The sequence below is a fragment of the Leucoraja erinacea genome, unplaced genomic scaffold (genome assembly GCF_028641065.1).
Source record: "Leucoraja erinacea ecotype New England unplaced genomic scaffold, Leri_hhj_1 Leri_290S, whole genome shotgun sequence".
Lineage (NCBI taxonomy): Eukaryota > Metazoa > Chordata > Chondrichthyes > Rajiformes > Rajidae > Leucoraja > Leucoraja erinaceus.
Window position 1 is genome coordinate 62,501 of NW_026576191.1, and position 11,177 is coordinate 73,677.

The window sequence follows — 11,177 nt, forward strand, 5'->3', positions numbered from 1 at the left end:
CTGGTTTTAATCGAAGATAGGCACCATTTTTAAATTTCGTTGTACATGGTTCATGTTACAATGACAATAAAGAAACTATTCTATTCTTCTATTCAAAATGCTGGAGTAAGCCAGCGGGATAGGCTGCCCGTTCCTTCTCTCCAGAGAAGCTGGCCGAGCCGCTGAGATACAGGGTGGAAACAGGCCCTTCTGTACTCAGACGTTGCTCCAGCATTTTATGTTTATTATGGAAGATAGAAGTTGGGAGGTCATGTTGCAGTTGTACAAGACGTTGGTGAGACCACATTTAGAATATTGTGCTCAGTTCTGGGCACCATGTTACAGGAAAGATATTGTCAAGCTTGAAAGGGTTCAGAGAAGATTTACGAGGATGTTGCCAGGACTAGAGGGTGTGAGCTACAGGGAGAGGTTGAGTAGGCTGGGTCTCTATTCCATGGAACGCAGGAGGATGAGGGGTGATCTTATAGAGGTGTACAAAATCATGAGAGGAATAGATCGGGTAGAGTCTCTTGCCCAGAGTAGGGGAATCGAGGACCAGAGGACATAGGTTCAAGGTGAAGGGGAAAAGATTAATAGGAATCTGAGGGGTAACTTTTTCACACAGTGAAAAAGTGGGTGTATGGAACGAGCTGTCAGAGGAGGTAGTTGAGGCTGGGACTATCCCATTGTTTAAGAAACAATTAGACAGGTACATGAAAAGGTTTGGAGGGATATGGACCAAGCGCAGGCAAGTGGGACAAGTCTGATGAAGGGTCTCGACCCGACACATCAGCTATTCGTTTTCTCCATCCATGTTCTCCAGATGCTGCCTGACCCGCTGAGTTACTCCAGCACTCTGTGAAACGTCACCTATCCATGTTCTCCACAGATGCTGCCTGACCCGCTGAGTTACTCCAGCACTCTGTGAAACGTCACCTATCCATGTTCTCCACAGATGCTGCCTGACCCACTGAGTTACTCCAGCATGTTGTGCCAGTCTGCAGTGCAGATGTACCGATAGTAAGCATGGGCAAGTTGGGCCGAAGGGCCAGTTTCTGTATGCTGTATGAGATGACTCCATGAAAGGTCTGCGGGTGCCCGGTGAAATATGACTGCGGGTCGGGGCTGAGAATCAGGGCTGGGCTCCCTGCGGCTGGGGTTGTCGACGCTCAGACGCTGAGTCACAGCCCTGGGCGTGGAGATACTGTGGCATAGCCGACCGCAACCCCCCCTATCCCTCCTCCCTGCCTTGTTTGGTTTCTTGGTTTCTTGGTCCTCCAAAATATTCCAAATGGAATTTAAACTGGAGGTGGTGAAGGGAGGGATTAAACCAGAAAGGGTTATTGGGAAGAAAGAGCTACTTTAAATTGAGTTGCATCTGGTTGGGTAACTATAGTTGGGTGGAGATTATTCCATGCATTAATTGTGCGGGGGAAGAACGAATTGCTGTACACATCTGTCTTGGTAGCTGGGATCACAAATTGGATCGAATGTCTGCTCCTAATTGGTTTGGGTTTGGTGTGGGTCTTGTAATCTATGTCGAGCTGACCACTTAACATTTTGTAAAAACAGGTCAAACGGTGAGGTTCATGTCTGTCTGTCTTGGAGAGGGTTCCACCCCGACCAGAGAATTCAGAAGTTTGGTGACACTCGCTTCTCTCTCATAGGTGTTAGTAACAAATCGAGCTGCCTGTCTTTGGACACGTTGGATGGAAGAAATGTTTTTATTTGTGTGTGGGTCCCATGCTGCAACTGCGTAGTCCAAATGAGGTCTAACGAGGGTGAAGTATAGCTTCTCCTTGACAGAAGTTGAACAATGATGAACGTTGTGCCTCAGGAAGTTTAGGGCACCTGTTGCTTTCACTGTTGCATGATGAGTCTGACCATTCCAACCCAGATCATTCTGCAATTTGATGCCAAGATACTTGGTTTGTTTGGATTATTCAAGGGTGACACCAAGTATATTGTAAGATGTTTCGCCTGGATTCCTCTTTCTGGTGACACGCATGGTTTCACATTTGGAAGGGTTGAACTGCACGCCCCCATTGTTGTGACTACTCAACCATAGTATCGACATCCTTTTGGAGAGCATCTTCATCATGATCTGCCCATCTCCTCCCCGCCCTCCCCGTCCCGACATTACCGGGACACCCGCCGTGTCACTGCACCGCTCCCGGCTCCCGCAGCGCCGAGACAGGGCTAGAGTCGCCCACGCTCTCTGCTCCAAGCTGCCGGTTCCAACTCTCTCACATCACTGCCGGCTCCGGATTCTGCCCGCTCGGGTCGAGGTTTAGACATCGCTGAGGGTGGAATATCACCGTGAGTACACTTTGTGGGGTTTTTGTGAAGCAGCATTCTCTCTCTCTCTCCCTCTCTCTCTCTCTCTCTCTCTCTCTCTCTCCTCCTCTCTCTCTCTCTCTCTCTCTCTCTCTCTCTCTCTCCTCTCTCTCTCTCTCTCCCCCTCTCTCTCTCTCTCTCTCTCTCTCTCTCTCTCTCTCTCTCTCTCCATCTCTCTCTCTCTCTCTCCTCTCTCTCTCTCTCTCTCTCCCTCTCCCTCTCTCTCTCCGCTCTCTCGCCCTCTCTCTCTCTCTCCCCTCTCTCTCTCTCTCTCTATCTCTCTCCGCTTTCTCTCTCTCCCTCTCTCCTCTCTCCTCCCCCCTCCCTCTCTCCCTCTCTCTCTCTCTCCCTCTCCCTCTCTCTCTCTCCCTCCCCCTCTCTCTCTCTCTCTCTCTCCTCTCTCTCTCCCTCTCTCTCTCTCTCTCTCTCTCTCTCTCTCTCTCTCTCTCCCTCTCTCTCTCTCTCTCTCTCTCTCTCTCCCTCTCTCTCTCTCTCCCTCTCTCTCTCTCTCTCTCTCTCTCTCTCTCTCTCTCTCTCTCTCTCTCTCTCTCTCTCTCTCTCTCTCTCTCTCTCTCTCTCTCTCTCTCTCTCTCTCTCCCTCTCTCTCTCCCTCTCTCTCCCCCCCACTCTCTCTCCCCTCCTCTCCCCCCCCCCTCTCTCTTCTCTTCTCCCTCTCTCCTCTTCTCCCCCTCTTCCTCTCTTTTTTCTCTCTCTCCCATTCTCCCCCCCCCCCTTTCTGGCGGATCAGAGAACTGGCCACAGCCGCCACCTCCCCTCTCTACCCCCACCCTCCCCTCTTGTTTATTTCACCGTAAAAACAGCGGCCAAAGTCTCACGCACAATTGTGTGTGTGTGTGTGTGTGTGTGTGTGTGTGTGTGTGTGTGTGTGTGTGTGTGTGTGTGTGTGTGTGTGTGTGAGTGTGAGTGTGTGTGTGTGTGTGTGTGTGTGTGTGTGTGTGTGTGTGTGTGTGTGTGTGTGTGTGTGTGTGTGTGTGTGTGTGTGTGTGTGTGTGTGTGTGTGTGTGTGTGTGTGTGTGTGTGTGGAAACAAGGAACTGCAGATGATGGTTTCCAAAAAAACCCCACACCGAGTGCTGGAGTAACTCAGCGGGTCAGGCAGCATCTGTGGAGAACATAGATAGGTGACGTTTCACAGTGCTGGAGTAACTCAGCGGGTCAGGAACGGGGTACTGATTGGGAATGATCAGCCATGATCATGGTGAATGGCGGTGCTGGCTCGAAGGGCCGAATGGCCCACTCCCGCACCTATTCTTTATTGTCTAAAAAAGTGTAATCCGGCATGACGAGAGAAATGAACAGGAGAGACCACAAGAGCTACCTGGTTGTCTAATACAATGTGCTATTATTTGGATTGTTTTTCATCAACTTCACGAGTTAATACAAAACTGTTCTTAATAAACAAAACTTAACATTCTTATCAAGGAATGAATGTAAGTAGGTGATCAATGTATCAGGGTGTAGATGTCGCTGCAAGACCAGCATTTATTGCACATCACTAATTACCCTCTGAGTGGATCACTCGGTCAATTCCAAGAGCATTTGATCTTCAACCACTTGCTACAAGTTGGATCTTAAACAAAATAAGAGCGTTGCGGTCATCGTATTTCAGACAGTTTATTTTTGTCGAGCATTTGAAGTGTCTAATTGTTCAAGTCTAGTCAAGAGAGTTTATTGTCATGTGTCCTAGATAGGATAATGAAATTCTTGCTTGCTGCTGCACAACATAATATAGTAGGCATAAATACAGAACAGATTAGTGTGTCTACATACCATAGAGCAGTGGTTCTCAAATGGGGGTACGCGTTCCCCTGGGGGTACGTGAAGGCACTCCAGGGGGTACGTGAGATTTTAAAATATAGGGCTACATATACAGGGCCGGCCTTAGGATGTGCGAGGCCCAATTGGGAACAATTTTGGTGAACCCCAGATTCCCAGCCAAGGTGTGGCAGCCCAGTTATTTAGTATATATTATGAAATTGTACACTAGGTGCTATGGATTGTACACTGTGTGAATCTCTCCTGCTCCCTCCCGTTTGACTGTCAGTAGCTCCGCGGCTTCCAACCTTTACCGTAGCTGCTAATTACCATTAAACTGCATTATGTGATTGGACACAATGCCCTTGGAGACAGCGGCTGATTGGACGGGAGGAGACCTATTTGTTGATTGGACGGTATTTTAAGGCAAGCTGGTTGGTGATTGGATGCAACCCCCTTAGAGACAGCGTTTGATTGGCCGCCAACTAAAATGGTCAAATCTGTAACAAAAATCGCTGGTCGGTGCGAACTCAGTAACTATCTGGTTGTTTCTCCAAACTAAACAGTATAACATACAGGTACATTCATTTAAAATTAAAGTCAGTGATGATTTCACACGATTTCTTACTGTGTAAAGCTCAATATCTGACCAATTTCTGTTTTAACACGTTTGGTCTGCCGTGAGCATTTTTCTCTCCCAAAACAGTTCATATCTAGCAAACCGATGATAAATATGTGTTTTTTTTATTTTTAGCAATTTCTGCTTTTATTTAAAATTAAGTTAATGATTTCTTTTTGAACACAGATCTTTACTATGATCCCAAAAGAGGACACTTTATGTTGATAATTATTTTTATGTGCACAAATCTTTATTTATAATTAAGTTAATTATTTCTTTCTTTTCTTTAGTTATATCTTTTTATTTCCAAATAGTTCAAGAGACCACTACAAATGAGCAGTGTTTTGTACATTTATGGAGTTTTAAACGGTTCATTTTATAGTTTTAAATGGTTATATGGTCACTGTTTTCACTACATTAGTTTGAATCACTACATTTTAGTGATGAGAAATATTTGCAATACATTTAGTCATGGATTATGGATTTAAGATGTTCGAAATAGTTTTTTTTTCAAATGTTTGAATTTTGTATGTGTTTATCAGTTCCAAAGTTTAATAAATCAGACACTGATGGCACAGTGCTCTGTTTTAAGTCTTTTTTTTCAACCAAAAATGCTTTGCACTGGTTAGGGGGTACTTGGCTGAAAAAATATTTCACAGGGGGTACATCACTGAAAAAAGGTTGAGAACCACTGCCAAAGACCATATATATATATATGTATATACACACATAAATAAACTGATAAAGTGCAATAGGTTGTTATAGTTCAGAGTTTGTATGAAGTTGTGTTTAATATCCTGACGGCTGTGGGGAAGCAGCTATTCCTGAACCTGGATGTTGCAGATTTCAGGCTCCTGCACCTTCTACCTGATGGCAGCGGGGTGATGAGTGTGTGGCCAGGATGGTGTGGGTCCTTGATGATGCTGGCAGCTTATTTGAGGCAGCGACTGCGATCGACATTTAAGACATTGTTTCATGTCTAACTGGCCCCTCCCTCGTGTGAGATTAGTTGGATCACTTGCAGCCAAATAGGGGGTCGTCGGGTCAAAGGGCGTGACGCACGGAGCAGCTCAATCCATGCGGAGGACAAGGCAGCCTCCGGCATACACTGTTAAAGTACAAAACGCGTACTTTCTTACCTGTTAAAAACTTCCAAAATTGTCATTGTTAGCGCTGTAAATAATTGTGGAAATCGGGGTCAGTGTGAGAGACATTTTACCTATTTCAGAATTCCAAAAGTGAAGAGAAATGAAGGTAAAGAGAAGCGAGAGCTGAAGGGACAACAACAGCTAAAGTGCTTGGCGAACATTGGCCGTGCAGATATCGAGATTGAAAATATTGGGAATTATCGCGTTTGCTCACTGCATTTCATCAACAGTAAGGCATTATTTGTGTTTTTTCTTAATTCCTGTGGTGTCTAAAAAGTTTCAGAAGTGATATTCTGGCTGTAAAATTTTTAATCGCCCATGGTTCTCTACTAGGTTTTACATACAAAATGAAAACGCTTCTGAAGCTAAATTTATCATTAAAAAAATCTCCAGACTTACGATTGGGGTGTGGAAAAGTAAGTTTTCTATCATTATGTTATTGAGATGTATATTTTGACAAATAATAAAATGTCCTGACAGCTTAAACACCCACTCCCTTTCAATAGGATATTGTCAATTTACTGAGGTTGATTATGTCCAATGAACATCTAACAATTATGCCATTCCTTGGCTTGCATCTGAGTAATATATAATTCAAAACCCACGTATGGCTCGTGATATTTTTTAGATACATTTTGCTTCAGAAGATGTAGATTCACAACTCTCTGGGTGAAAACGTTTTTCCTCATCTCCGTTCTAAATGGTCCACCCCTTATTCTTAAACTGTGACCCCCCTGGTTCTGGTCTCCCCCAAACATTGGGAACATTTTTCTGCACTAACATTTTTCACACAGAGAGTTGTGAGTCTGTGGAATTCTCTGCTGGAGATAAATGGGGCTACTGTGGATATGGTGAGCTGCTTTAAATACCTGGGAGTCCACATCACAGAGGATCTGACATGGACAACACATTAGCTACTCTTCAATCCACAGGAACTGATCCTGAGTCTATTGGAAAATTATCACCAATGCATCCACGATTTCTAGAGCCACTTCCTTAAGTACTCGGGGATGCAGACCATCAGGCCCTGGGGATTTATCAGCCTTCAGACCCATCAGTCTATCCAACACCATTTCCTGCCTAATGTGGATTTCCTTCAGTTCCTCTGTCATCCCAGATCCTCTGGCCACTACTATATCAGGAAGATTGTTTGTGTCCTCCTTAGTGAAGACGGATCCAAAGTACCTGTTCAACTCATCTGCCATTTCCTTGTTCTCCATGATAAATTCACTTTTTTCGGTCTTCAACGGTCCAACTTTGGTCTGAACTATTGTTTTCCTCTTCACATACCTAAAGAAGCTTTTACTATCCTGCTTTATATTCTTGGCTAGCTTACCTTCGTACCTCATCTTCTCTCCCCGTATTGTCTTTTTGGTTATCCTCAGCATGTCTGTCTGCAAGGATGTTACCGAGCCGTCCTCCTCCCTAAGGCTGTTGATCACAGAGCTCCCCCTGTGAACCTTATGGAAGAAGAAACGTGAGCACGTCTCATCCTGCTCCACGTGGCGGACCCTGGATCGGAAGATGATCATTGGAGGATTCGCAGGTAAAGAGCCCAGTTTGCCGGTCCTTCAACTCTCTAAGTTCCTCCCTCACATCCCCCCCACACCCCACCCCCTCTCTCGACTGCAGAAGGAGCAGTTGCTGCAAATCTGTCTGGAGTTGACACAATTCACATTGAGTCTCTTGCTCTCTGAACCCCTTTCAATATGAAGAACCTCTTAATGTTCTCCTTGGTTGCTTCCCACCAGAGTGTCGGGGCTTCACCATTCTCCAACATGCATAGTCCCTCTTTAGCTGGTCAATGTTCTCTGGGGTCAACAGCTTCACATTTAACTTGAATGAATTAATGAATAAGTTTATCGGCATACAAGGAATTTATTCACATACAAGGAATTTGCCTTGGTCCTCCGCCCACAAGTGACAATGACATACAGTGACAGTTAGGAATGATACATAAAACATTCAACATTAACGATAAAACATTATCGATTAAACATGTGCATTAAATAAAATACTAGAGTAAAAGGAGGCTACAGATTTTTGGTTATTGAGTGGAGCTACCTACTGGTGGCAAAAAAAGCTGTTTTTATGTCTGGCTGTGGCAGCTTTGACAGTCCGGAGTCGCCTTCCAGAGGGAAGTGATTCAAAGAGTGTGGTCACGGTCTCCGTCTGCTCTCTGCACTGTCACCACACTGGAAGCCCGAAGGAGGCAGTCAGTCAGACCAGAGAACAGCGTGAAGTTGGATGTGTTGTAATCTGTCGTGTGAGTGTGACTGGTTTGCGAGCAAAAGGGCCAAATTGGATTATTAAACGTCATACGCTGCAAGCGCCCGACTCATTGGCTGAGTAACAATACGGTTTTCAACATTAAAGCAATTATCACGCTGAACCATCCCCACGGTCAGAGCGGGTTACTTTCATAGTTTCTGGATCTCAGTTCACCGCTGTTGCTGGTGAGTGACTCTGTCTCCGCTCCCGGCAGCTCACAGCCCAGTTGTATAAATATTTGATTTCTCTCACTTCAGGGAGCCCCGGCATTCCCTCTCTCTCTCTATCCCTCCCCCCACCAAGTCACACCAGCTTCTCGTTATCACCCAGAATTCTTTTCTTATATACACACTTCACGTTTTTCTATTTTCTACAATCTATTTTTCCTCTTTTTCTTCTTTCTATATATTTTTTTTTTTTACTTCCTTTTCAAACACATAAAACTAGAGGTTGTACATATAATGTATTACGTTATGGCATAGTTGGCACCTAGAATTAGGTACCACTGCATTGTTTTGTACTGTATTAACTTCTAATAAAATACATTTTAAAAATAAAAAATAAAAAAAGTGTGGTCACGGTCTCTGTCTGCTCTCTGCACTGTCACTACACAGGAAGCCCGAAAAAGGCAGTCAGTCAGACCAGAGAACAGCGTGAAGTATGATGTGTTGTAATTTGTCGTGTGAGTGTGACTGGTTTGCGAGCAAAAGGGCCAAATTGGATTATTAAACTTCAGACGCTGCAAGCAGTTGTATGAATATTTGATTTCTCTCACTTCAGGTAGCCCCGGCATTCCCTCTCTCTCTATCCCTCCCCCACCCAAGTTGCACCAGCTTCTCGTTCTCACCCAGCAAACAGCTAACAATGGCCTGTTTCCTTTATTATCGTTACTTTTTGCATTCCTTTCATTCATTGTTCTTTATCTCTCCACATCACCGTCTATATCTCTCGTTTCCCTTCTCCCTAACCGGTCTGAAGAAGGGTCTCGACCCGAAACGTCGCCCATTCTTTCTCTCCAGAGATGCTGCCTGACCCGCTGAGTTACTCCAGCTTATTTTGTCTATCTTCATCATCCTCCAGTCCCGCCGCTCCTACCTACACCCCTCCCCGCCTTCCCCCCATGCCCTCACATCCCTCTCCCCCCTCCCCCTCCCCCCTCCCCCCTTCCTCTCTCCCAGCACCCCCCCCTCCCCTCCTCTCCTCTCACTGCATCTCCCTCTCCCCTGGATCTCTCCGCCCCAACGCCCCTTTACCATAACCCCCCTCCCTCCCTCCCTCGCCTGCAACCCCCGCACTAATACATCACGCTCTCTCCTCCAGCCCAGCGCGCCGCTTGACTCGGGGGTGAATCAGTACCGCGTGGGGTCGGCGACGATGAGCAGAGGGACCGGGACCGGGTCACCGCCAGGGATGCGGCGTTCTATCTGGAAGGCTATGTTCTGCTGCGGCTAATGGCAGGTACAGAGAGAGAGAGAGAGAGGCCACTCGGCCCACGCTTTGCTGCTGCCTCACAACGTCAGGGACCCGGGTTTAGATCCTGACTCCGGGCGCTGTCTGTACGGAGTTGGTACAGTTTCCACCGGGGGACATTTCGGGTCTGAAGAAGGGTCTCGACCCGAAACGTCACCCATTCCTTCCCTCCAGAGATGTTACCCGTCCCGCTGAGTTACTCCAGCATTTCGTGTCTATCTCAGTTTTGTAGGTTAATTGCCTTCTGTAAATTGGGTGACGTTTCAGTTCACGACTCATCTTCAGACTGGTTAGAGAAGGTTGTCTAACTAGTCCCGGACTAGTTGTTAATCTGTGGAATTCTCTCCCACAGAAGGCAGTGGAGGCCAATTCACTGGATGGTTTCAAGAGAGAGTTAGATTTAGCTTTTAGGGTTAACGGAATCAAGCGATATGGGGGAAAAGCAGGAATGGGGTACTGATTTTGGATGATCACCCATGATCATATTGAAGGGTCGAATGGCCTACTCCTGCGCCTCTTTTACTATATTTTCTCTGTGATACCCCATGGACTTTTCCAAAGAGGAGATCTCCTTAGCGTTTAAGAAAGAACTGCAGATGCTGGTAAAATAGAAGGTCGACACAAAATGCTGGAGAAACTCAGCGGGTGAGGCAGCATCTGTAGACACTAGACAACAGGTGCAAGAGTAGGCCATTCGGCCCTTCGAGCCAGCACCACCCTGGCCACACTCTCATCTCGCTGCTACCACCGGCAAGAAGATACAAGAAGCCTGAAAACTGTATCGGCCATACATCCATTAAACACTCCAACCTCCAAATACACTTCAAACTATTTAAACTTGGGGGAATTATCTTGTGACTTTACACTACCATTTTCTATTTATTTATGTGTGTGTGTTTTTATATACACTGATGTTGTTTGTGTGTATCCTGGGTTTTACTGAGCCGTGTGCTGCTGCAAGCAAGTATTTCATTGTTTTATTTCGGGGCATATGGCAATAAATCACTCTTGACTCTAACATTTAGTTTAGAGAAATAGGCCCCTCGGCCCACAGAGTCCGTGCCGACCAGCGATCCCCGCACATTAACACTATCCTACACACACTAGGGACAAGTTACATTTACACCAAGGCCACTTAAACTACAAACCTGTACGTCTTTGGCGAGTGGGAGGAAAACCGAAGATCTCGGAGAAAACACACGCAGGTCACGGGGAGAACGAACAAGCTCCGTACAGACAGCACCTGTAGTCGGGATCGAACCCGGGTCTCTGGCGCTGTGAGGCAGCAACTCTACCGCTGTTCCACCTTGCACCGACTGTTGTATTACAATCGCCCTTTAAATCATTAAATGATGTTAATGTCGTGGGCAGCTTGAAGCACCCACTCATTGGCTGTCAAAGCAATGTTTACACCAATTTCCTCCCTCCTTGGGTTTGAACCCATTCTTCCAAAGATCCGTTCCGAATAAAATGAATCTGTTGTGTGGAGAGCAAATCTGCAAACACGCTATAAATTCACAGACTGGGCGGACTTTAGGCCCCGGGGGAGCCCGGAGCTCAGGACCCGCCGCCCGCGGC